At 33.6% G+C, this 11519-nt stretch overlaps 1 pseudogene; it reads left to right on the top strand.

Moving 5' to 3' along the window:
- Positions 1-3814: 3814 nt before the first annotated feature.
- On the top strand, positions 3815-4453 carry LOC114891517 (annotated as a pseudogene).
- The last annotated feature ends 7066 nt before the right edge of the window (positions 4454-11519 follow it).

The following is an 11519-nucleotide window of genomic DNA, read 5'->3' as shown; positions in this document are numbered from 1 at the left end:
GATTCAAACAAGATATTCACAAAAGATAATGTTCAACTGGGAATAAATCACATGAAAAAGTCCTCTATTTCATTCATCATAAAGTGTAAATGCAAATTAAAACAGAAATATAATCTCACCAGCAGGGTAAATAAAAATAATAGACAATTTCATGTTTTGGGAGAACATGGAGCAATTGGAGCTTTCATATACTGTTAAGAATTTAAATTAATGCAATCACTTTACAAAGGTGGTTGGTAGTATTTACTATAGCTAACCTACTTATACTTTGAGCAAGTAACTTCACTTGTGTGTATCTCCCCACCACATACGTTCAGCCAAATATATGAAAAAGGCCATTCATAGCAGCAACATTTGTACTAGCTAACATTTGGAAAGGAGTCAAATGTCTATTTACAGCAATTAATGAATTGTGATACATTCATAAAATGGACTACTCATTAATGAGATGAATAAACTACAACCAAATGTAGCAATATGGGTGAATGTCATATGCAAAATATTGATGAAAATAAGCTAGACAGACATGGTACATAATAGATGATCCCTTTTCTATTAAGTGCAAAACCAATATATTATTTTAGATGTCAGCATTGTTGTTATTCACTTTGGGGGGAGGGGCAGTTGTAGTCACCAAAGAAAAGAGGTTGTGAAGGAGGATTTGAGGGATCTGATAATACTCTGTTTCTTCCTATAAGAAGAAAAAAAGTGTGTGTTTACTTTCTGTAAATGCATCACTAATACAAATATGATTGTGTACCATTCTGGACTTAGGTTATAAATGTAATAAAATTTTTTGTATTCAAAAATAACTTGCTAAATATGCTGAGAAGCCCTAAGAAGCTAAATAGGATACAGTGGTAAGTCTAGAACTGCTAAGCATAGATTGAAAATATGCATGATTCATTAAAATCCATGAAAAACTTGCTACTACCTCTGCATATCTAAAAAAATGAAAATATAATTATTAGTTCTCCTTGGAAGAACATTTACAAATTACTATTATTTGAAATAAGTCTGTAGCTGAAAAGATTTTCATTTTCATTATTACAGGTAGCATGACTGCTTTGGAGTTTTTTGCAAAACTATTATAAATATTCAAAGTGATCTGTTTATCAGCCATTTAGTCAAGGATTTTGCCTCTGCAAAGTCAGAAAGGACACTCTCTTCCTTAGTGCCCTAGCACTCTCTCTTATTTAAAACCTTCACTATTTCTGTTCTTTAGTGTGAATGCAAAGTTTAATGATCCACACACTCTAACCATCCAGTTTAAAAATAATGAAAAAGACATGTTGTGTAGGATCTGAAAAAAACTAGGCTAAAGTCTTCTCATAAAGACTTGTAATAACCCCATGTTATCACAGAACAAATATCACTGTACCAACAGACTGTCCTCGAGTCCATGCAATATCTGAGGTTAACTAGAAAATTCTAGGAGAAAAATATGTGAAGTCCCAAAAGAGTCTCTCTGTAAATAGGTGATGACAGTAAAGATGTAGAAATGAAGACTCTAGATGGATCTGTTTGTACATCAGTGTGCCTGTTTGTACATGCCTATAAGAAATGCTTCAGCAGACAATAAAAAGTTCAAAATTTGTTCTTTCTCTTTATATTGTAGCTCTTTAGAAATATATAACCTGATGGACTTAATCAATAATAGTCACATACTAAATAAAATGGGCTTCTAATTTATCAAATTATTATTTTTTACCATGAAACTGAGTCAAACATCTATAATTTTAAAGGACTATGAGAGTTAGAATGAGAAAAAAAATGTGGCAAACGTGCCCATTAGTAAAAGTGCAAACCAGGCAAATGTTATATGCTAACACCTCATTTCTTTCCAAAATTATGTTTTAAAATTGAAGAGTGAGATTTATCTTTTATTTTTTGCATAAAACATGGAAAGCAGCAACAAACAAAAAAACAACTTTATTATCACCTTAAAAATGAGAACAGGCCTGCTCTTCAATAAAATGGTAAGATCAAAAGGCTATCTAATTAAAAAAAAAATTCCAATGGGTGACATGCATTTCTGAGAAAGGATAAGACACATAAAGTGTTTCATCTAAGACATAACAATGGGAAATAGACTTAGCTACTATAAAATTAAGTTGGATCAAAACAGCTTAAATTTGATGACTTATTAAATGCCAAGTAAGGGCTAGCATGCTAACTTGGAATCCCTGAAAGCCCCAGACATAAGAGGAGACTGCCTTCCCTCATCAACCCTTTTCATAGGTCAATTGCTCATGAGAGGGACTGAGAACAGGGAAGGTAGACATACCAACTTCACAGGATGCATGGCTTGCTGATGTCTGGGGCTGAAGAAGGAGAGCCTAAAGCAACCTGCCTGTTCACCAAACCTGCATGACTGCAAGGTAAGGATTGGCTGCCCTGAGCAGGAAAACCATCCACACTCAACCTGGATCTTGATGTGATGAAAGATGCAGCTCTCTGCTACTGGGGAAAGGAAGGAAATTGAACACCATCTGCCCCAGATCTTTCACTGCCCGAAGCAGAAAATATCTGTCACTGGGGGAAAGACAGAATATGACCAATATTCCCCAACCCCATACATCAATACAAGGCCAAGACTGACTACCACTGGGAGGGGGCCAGAAAGACTCTGCCCTAAAAGGCAAAGCTCTCTGATGCTATGGGAGGTACAGAACACTTACCTACCACAGCCTCTTTAAATTCATGGCATTAAGCCATCAGCCCCTAAAGGCTGAGCAGGACACACACCCATCTCTGACAGTGCATCAGTATGAGGCAAACACTTGCTACAGTCGAGAGAGTACCAGGAAATCTCTTTGGGTTCAGGACTTTGTACTGAATAGGAGGAAGTGGTTGTTTGCTGTGGAAGAGTAGGAATGCTGAGAAAGCCTAAGACATAAGGCTCAAGGAAACAGGGCCTGTTTCAGGTTGCACTGGTAGCAGGGAAACTGAAAAATATTTTCCCCACTGGATAAGTCTTACATTGGGTAGCAAGCAATGCCCTACTGCTGAGAGAGGAGCAAAGCACAGGGAGAAACCCATCTTTAGTAAAGTCTTCCTGGGCCTGCTGAAAGCAGAAGGTAGAACCATAACACCCACAGAGATAGCCTCAATCATTCCAGGCCTCACGCTAAGCAAAAAGCAGCAGCTGTCTATCACTAGAGGATTTTCAAATTCATGGGGTACTGAATATAAATAAATAAGCAAGAGTCCCTAACCCCACTCAACTACAAGCTAGATTGACATGGTATATTCAGAACAAACAAAACAAAGGAAATAATTTTGAACTTGAAGATGTGACAATAGAAATCCTCTTACCTAGAGCACAAAAATAAGACAGAGAAAAAATGGAATAGATAATTGAAAACCATGGGACAATATGAAAACATTCAAATATACAAGTACTGGAAACCCAGGAGGAGAAGAAGGAAAGGGAGAAATGGTCACAAGAAATATTTTAAGAGATTAAGGTTGAGAATTTTTTAAATGTTTAAAAACAAACAAACAAAACCTCCCACAGATCAAAAAAGTTCAAAGAAACCTCAAGTGTGATAAATGCAAATAAAAACACAGCCAAGTACCTCATACTAAAACTACTGAAAACAGGCTTCCCTGGTGGCGCAGTGGTTGAGAGTCCGCCTGCCGATGCAGGGGACACGAGTTCGTGCCCCGGTCTGGGAAGATCCCACGTGCCGTGGAGCGGCTGGGCCCGTGAGCCATGGCCACTGAGCCTGAGCATCCAGAGCCTGTGCTCTGCAATGGGAGAGGCCACAACAGTGAGAGGCCCGTGTACCGCAAAAAAAAAAAAAAACTATGGTAAAATGGATTCTAAGTCGCTAATGATTTCAGAAGTTATTCTGACGGTGCAAGTCAGTAAGTAGGTTCTGAACTCCACCAAAAAGGTGAATTACCTTCAGAATTACAAAAGATTTTTGACAAAGAAATGCTGGATGTTAGTTAAAATAAAAAAAAAAAAACAAAATGAACTATGTATGTCAATGAAGACTGTATTCCAGCCCTTCTCAGGGCAGGATCACAGACTGGGAAGTGCTACACCAAAATTTTTTTCTAAAGCAAAGAGTATTGAGGATGAGAATAAAGACACTCTGCCTGTTGTCTAATAATCTGGAACATTTCACTAAAATACAGATCTGGTTAGCCAAATGGAAAAAGATCTTCCAGAAATTTTATATTTCCTGTAGGCATTAATAGCTATTCATTTCCCTCTAAACACTGCTTGAGCTGCATGTCACAGGTTTTGGGTAAGCCACATCAAAGACTTCATTGGAAAATACCAAGGGTCTCAAAGAAGTCCTCCCTTTCCCTGGCAGTGCCACTTCCTTTTCTCAAATTGCTAGATGAAACAGTCACACTGGAAGAAGCAGATTTGCACAATGTTGCAATCATTGAGAGACTCCAAAAAAGAGCTGAACATTTTAGAGAACTTTCATAGCATTAATTTTTAATGGACTAAGTGGGAAATTTGGAGAGGAATAATGATTGTAAGTAAACATGCAGACCAAAATGCATTAAGGAAAAGTCATATTCACTGGACCTTTGATCCAGATCGTATTTTACTGTCCTCTGATGAGAGTTCTAAAAATAAGTACAAGTTAGCAAAGTTAACTATGACTGGAGCTATGTTCCTGAAATTCAATGCATTTTTCCACATTTTCAAATATCATTTAATCAACATAAGGTACACTTTAGTAGCTATATAATTAAGAATTTTAACATCATATAAATAAGCAAATATGTTTGTATTATGATTCATTTAAAGGCATATCCATTACTTTCCCAAACAGCAGTGATTTTTTAAAATGTTAGCTGTCTCAGATTTAAAAAGAGCAGTGAATTTTAAAAAAAAATGTGCATTGCACGTTAAAAGCATCAATGTCATTATTTTATAACTGAGATATAATCAAAAGACTTCAAGACTCTCTTTTCACCTTAACTATGACTAAACTTCACAGTGTGTTCAGTTTTCATTCTGTAACATCAAGATATACTCAAATATTAATTTGGCAACTGTATCTAGGATGTATATATATTTAAGAATAAAATTTTGTAGCTTATTAAAATGTCAAAAATAATAAAAGAACATAAGTATATTAGTTTATTATATAAAATGCCCTGCACTGGATGACTTAAACCATAGCAATTTATATTCTCACAGTTCTGGAGACTGGAAGTTCAAGATGAAGGTGCAAGCAGGGGAGATGGTTCCTCCCATGGCCTTTCTCCTTGGCTTGTACATGGGCATCTCTTTGCTGTGCTTTCATATGGCCTTTATCCTGCGTGTGTACATCCCTGGTATCTCCTCCTTTTATTATAAGAACACTGATCATCATAGATTAAACTCCCACCCTTATGACATCATTGAACCCTAATTACTACTTTAAAGGCTTTATATAAAAATACAATCATATTGGGGATTAGGGCTTAAACTTATGAGTTTTGGGGGGACACAATTCAGATTATAGTAGAGGTTTTACAGCATATATAGAGGTAAAATAAACAACAGCAAAAGTTGAAAGGTAATTTTGAAACGTATGATAGATAAAATTTTATGAAACATTAAAATAGTTTAAACAGAATGTTCAAAGTTAAAGATCAATATTGCATTTTTAATGCAAAACACAAACATATACACACACATGCATACATGACAAAAACAACAAAGATATGACAAGATAAAATAAATTTTTTTTTAAATATTTAAGTCACCCACAATTTAAGGAGAGAACAATAGACGAACAAGGATGAGACAATCAAAATCACATAGCAGTATATTAGACTTGAATGCACACATATGAATAATTTACATTACATGTAAATAGACTAAGGACTTCAATTAACAGGGAGGCATTATAAGACTGGATAAAAATAGCGAGATTCAACCATATGCCACTTATAAGAAACTTGCTGTAAATATAAAAACACAAACAGGTTGAAAATGAGAGAACGGACCTATATTTATTATTCATCCATTATGCATGAGAAAGGGACATATATCTACCATGCATTCATTAATCATAAGAAAGCCATTGCTGATGCTCTTAAATGAGGAAAAATTTAATTCAAGGTTATAAGGTAGGGCCATAAGCTTAAAAGGGTCAGTTAATTAAGAAGATATCATCCTAAATGTGAATGCATCCTATAACAAAGCTCCCAGTACAAAAAGAAGTTAGAGAAAGAACAAATACTAAAGAAGAAGAAGAAAAATAAATACCAGTAAAAATCAATGAAATAGAAAACAAACAAAAAAGAGAAAATCAGTAAATGAGAGAATGACTGAAGTGAGAAGTTGTTTCTCCAGAAATATCTATAAAATTCATGAACCCCTAGCAAAACAATGGAGAAAAAAGGAAACACACAAAAAAAAAAACAGATTACGAATGTCAAGAATTAAAGCAAAACCACCTACTACATATCTCATAGATGTTAAAATAACAAGTGGTACATTGAAGAATTCTATGCCAATAAATTTGAAATCCAAATGGAAAAAAAAAAGTACTCTAAAAGACACACATAACCAACACCTATTCAAGAAGAGTGGATAACCTAAATATTTGTATGTCTATGTGAATATTTAGTTCATAAATATCTTCCCACAATACAGCACCAATTCTAGTTGTTCCATTGATGAATTAAATTAGGCATTTAAAGAAGAAAGAATAGCAATTTTTGTAAGGTTTTTCATAAAGCAGAGAAAGAGTAAAGGTTTCTCAACTCATTTGGTGAGGCCACTACAACCCTGATAGCAAAACCAGACAATGGTATTGCCAAAAAAATTGCATAGTAGTATGTTTTATGAAAACAGATGCAAAAGTCATTAAAGTATTAGTGAATCAAATCCATCATTCTAGGAAAAGGAAAACACAGTATTATCATATGAGGTGTATAACAAGGATGAAAGAATAGATTATCATTCAAAAATTACTGTTTCATACCATTATCAGATTGAGTGAATATTATTTACTTCAATAGAGGCAAGGAAAGTATTTACAAGGTAAAATACACATTTTTCATTAAATATCTCAGCAAATTATGAATGGAAGGAGGTTTCCTCACCCTGATAAAGGACACCAATGAAAAGCTCACAGCTAATATTTTAATGTTAAGTTGGGAAACTAAAGTAAATCCACATCAGTTTAAGAAGAACTGACCTCTTACTGGTATATTTCTACAGTTTTTTAAATCTTCTTCAATTTATAACATCAAAGATTTATAGCTTAGAGTCTATAAAATCTTGCACTGTTAAATTTGTACTTTGGTATTTGATAATTTTTGATGCTGTTTTAAATGTCAGTTTTAGTATTTCATTAATATACATAAATGCAATTTATTTTTAATAGTAACTATGTATCCTGAAACATTGCTATATCCACTTTTTATATTTTATTACTTTTCTTGTAAATTCTTCAGTTTTCCATGAATACATAATCTTCTCAGAATTCAGAGCTTTGTTTCTTCTTCCTAATAGCTATGCCTTTTATTTCTTTTTTTATCTTAATGAAGTGACTAATATACATCTAGTATAAAATTAATAAAGTTGAAGTGAATTGATTAGGAAAGACTGTGAGGGAAATTTCTGGGGTAGTGAAAGTATCAGTATTCTGTGTCTTGATATGCATTCATGAAAACTGACTGAACAGTACTTAATAGCTGAACATTTCACCTTATATAAATTATACTTTGATTTTTTTAAGTCAGCAATATGAAAAGGCATAAGTGAATAGAACACAGAAATTTAATTTTTGAATATTCATTTGTATTTTTTAATTTGATACTATTTGCAAACTACATCATAGATCTATTTCTTTTAAATGTAATTGAACACTTACTGCTGTGGTTGATTGCATCATTGGTCCCAAATCTTCACTTCTCTGTATTCATGACCTCTGCCATGTAACCTTGTAGTGTTCTTACACTCTGATTCTACACTTGTTTATGTGCATTGCTTTGGCCAGTAGAGGAAGGTGGAAGTTACATGGTACTAGTTCTACGCCTAGGCCTCAAGAGGATCTGTGTGTTTGCACTTGTAGTTCTTCTTTGTATTCCCATCAGAACTTATATGTGCTATCCTGTTGGAGGATGAGGAGCTTGTAGAGCAGATCTGATCCTACTAAGCCATTGCTGTCACGACCAGCCTAGATTGGCTGAGAAGCAGCCAGCCCCCCAAAATATCCATGAGTGGTTCAAGATCATGTGAATCAACTAGGTGCCCTCAACTGAATCTAAATATCATAACAGCAAATGCTTATTATTTTGGTGGTTGGTATACATATTATCATGTCATTAAATAAGTGAAACACTGGTAATTTATTTTCTTGATTACAAGTAGCTTTTCTTTCCCTACATGATATTGGCTTTCAGAATATTAATGAAAAATATATTTGAAGTATATGGCTGCTAACATCTCACATACCTAGCAACTAAAGAACAGAAAAAAATATATTCTTAAAAAAATTAGACATGATGAAGAGCAGCCCCCGCTTGCCGCAACTAGAGAAAGCCCTCGCACAGAAATGAAGACCCAACACAGCCAAAAATAAATATAAAAATAAATTAATTAAAAAAATTAGGAAACAGTGCATAAATATAAACATTAAACATTTAGGACTTGCAACAAAACATTAAGAGGCTGAGAAATAATGTTTTACATTTTCATTTGGTTTTATATCTCTATTTTCTATTCTATAATATTACAACTAAGCAGTATATTATTTGGATTTTTATTCCATTCAGCTATATAAAATTCCTAATTCTAGAATAACATAATTGAAATATGTTGCTCTGAGTATCAGACAAGCTCAGCAGAAACTGAATCCTTTGCCTGCCTACTGTAGAAAAAGACTTATCTATGAATTTGGCACTGGCCTCAAGAGTAGAAAAGCACAGGTTTACTAAATGCAAGACAATCCCTGGTTCAGGTAAGGACAGGAAGGGAAACAGAGAAAGAAACAGAGAAAAATATATTTAAAGATCTATTAACTAAAGCAGCAGTCCCCAACGTTTTTGGCACCAGGGACTGGTTTCTTGGAAGACAGTTTTTCCACAGATTGGGGGGACGGGGGCGAGGATGATCAGGCAGTAATGAGAGCGAGGGGGAGCGGCAGATGAAGCTTCACTTACTTGTCTACCACTCACCTCCTGCTGTGTGGCCTGGTTCCTAACAGGTCACGGACTGGTACTGGTAGGTGGCCTGGAGGTTGGGCACCCCTGAACTAGATGATTCTAGGACGTCTTGTAAGACCATTTTTTAAAAGTCACTAAAAAACTACTTGTGATTCAATGTGAATTGTGATATACATCTAAACATTACATTGAAACCCCCAAATCACCTGGCATAAATAATAGAAAGTGTTTAAATGTCCAATGATGTTGAGTAAGGAAAAAATGCTTTAAAATCTTATATTTAAATATAGTATCTATTTTATTAAGAAACCTTATATCATAATTGGCAATAAAGTTAAAAATTTTACAATAATTTTATCAATCTATTGCCAAATTCTACCTTTTTCAGGAAAGTTTACATATCTGTGTTCCATTTCATTTCATAGACTTGCTTATCATTTGTTTATTCAACAAACTGTTGAGCATCTGTTACATATGTGGCACCAATGCGATGTATGAGCTGTCAATTAAAAATATAAATGGTTTCTGAATTAATCATGATTAAAATCTGTTTTCAAAAGGTGAGTGTATTTTGGGAGGAGTTATAATAATGTTACATACCTTTCAAGTACAATAACATTAATATGTAAAATCGTATTAATCCTCCACAGAAACTCTATTCAAATGTCTAAGAATCTAATGAATCTACTATCTTAAATTGAGAAATTGGTTTACTCTGTTAGTGGTCTATTATATATTTAATACCTTTTCACTGTATCATAAAAGAATAATGTATACTAATGATTCCTACTGAACCAGAATTCTTCTAAATGGATTAATATATTTGAATACTTGAAAATGGCAAAATATTTTCTCTCATAGGGATTTACTATTACTAATACTATGTACATATACACAAGTGATTTTGGCTGTGTTCCATGAAAACTCTTAAAAACACAGTCCATAGGCATGGCATATTTGGCCAGTAGGCTGAAATTTGTGGGCCACTGATCTAGAGTATATTACATCCAATTTTTTAAACACAGTTCTTACATATTAATACTTTTACATAATCCAATTAAAGTGAAGTACTGAAGAAATGAAATTAAAAATATTAAATACAAACACAGGTTTTTATTTTCAGGATCATCAGAAAACTCTCTCAATTAGATATTAACATATAGAAATGCTCACTTTCAATCTCACGCTATCTAGGCAGAGCAGTGACAGTTATTGGACCAGCATGATCTGTGGGCCACACTTGAGAACCTCTGCTCAGAGCAAAAGGCAGTGCCTTGCATCTCTCTAGATGAAGTCCATTGCTTCTAGACAACATTGGACGAGTACTCTTCACATCCTAGCTTGTTAGTTTTTTGTCTTTTCACATATATTTTTTAATGAAATACACTTACAAACATATGTTCAGCTCATTTAAAGGTAGTGAGTGTTCTTTGATGTACTGATATGTAAAGTTACTAAAAAACATCTTTGACCAGAAACTGTAGTTTATCTCTGTCATTCATGTATTCACCATAAGCTATACTTTCTTTGTTTTTAAGCTTAGATTGATACCACCATTCCTCTTGGCTATCTCTAAACATGTTTTCACTACTTTATAACTATTGTTTAGCTTTTTCCCCAGCACACGGTAGAAACACAAAAGCAACTACTGAACATAATCGTTAACCAATTGGACATTACTTTTTTTTTTCTTAAAAGTTATGTTAATCTTATAGGTGAATATATACTTTTTGAAAATCTAAGTATAAAGAATAAAACATTAAAATTTCACTTGATATTCCTTTCTGTCTCTGTATAATTATATTTGACCTCTGTGCTTATCATTACAGAGTTGGTTGATTGGCTAACTTCTATTATTTTCTTCCTTTTGACCTTCAAAAACTAGACAGCCTGATTAGTGATAGCTGGAAAGATGCAATCTCTGCAATTATTTTTTTAAATCAACTCATGAGGAATATTTAATTTATTTGTATGGTAGTATCTGGTTCCTTGTCTGAATTGAGTAATTATGGAATATGCTTTGTTCTAGGCAGAATTAATAGAAATTACTTATGATGGTAGAATGAGCAAAATGCACTAAAAGGGAAAGAAAAGTACAAAATCAATTTATCTGAAAGAATAAAGACTATATTTAAATTTAACCTCATTTTCCATTATATAAATCTTTGATTACTTGAAATATGAAATTTATAATTAAGAAGACAAATTGTTTTAAATAATAATTAGACGCAAGAGTTTTTTGAAAAGCTTTAAGGTCAATAAAATGACCACAGAAAGGTAATCAGTGAGTTGTAAAAGGGTTAAAAAAGAGTATACAATTACAAGAGACTGAGGTTATAGAAGTTTTAGTAAGCATATTATAGAAAAAAAATTGAGCA

This window comes from Monodon monoceros, unplaced genomic scaffold, assembly GCF_005190385.1.
Source record: "Monodon monoceros isolate NGI ecotype Baffin Bay Population unplaced genomic scaffold, NGI_Narwhal_1 Super_Scaffold_12, whole genome shotgun sequence".
In the NCBI taxonomy this organism is placed as follows: Eukaryota; Metazoa; Chordata; class Mammalia; order Artiodactyla; family Monodontidae; genus Monodon; species Monodon monoceros.
The sequence above is the reverse complement of the archived record's forward strand: the minus strand, read 5'-3'. Positions and strand labels throughout refer to the sequence as shown.